The sequence below is a fragment of the Nicotiana attenuata genome, unplaced genomic scaffold (genome assembly GCF_001879085.1).
Source record: "Nicotiana attenuata strain UT unplaced genomic scaffold, NIATTr2, whole genome shotgun sequence".
Classification (NCBI taxonomy): Eukaryota; Viridiplantae; Streptophyta; class Magnoliopsida; order Solanales; family Solanaceae; genus Nicotiana; species Nicotiana attenuata.
This window is the reverse complement of record NW_017670672.1, coordinates 431,798-432,024: the sequence shown is the minus strand read 5'-3', so window position 1 is coordinate 432,024 and position 227 is coordinate 431,798.

Genomic DNA, 227 nt, shown 5'->3' with positions numbered 1-227 from the left:
GGAGTCGACTGAGCCTCAACAGTGGTGGTCAAAATGGACAACTTGGATGAGGCAGTCTGCATCCAGTTGTTGATACTCATAAGTGCCAGGCTCAATCTGTGGGTAGTAATAGGATGGGCCCGGGAAGATGGAATCTCCGGGCCTGCTGAGGTGGATAGGCCAGCAGAAATGGCTGTGGATGTGGATGGACCAGGAGGGACATCTGTGGAAGTGGAGGTAGGCGTCAG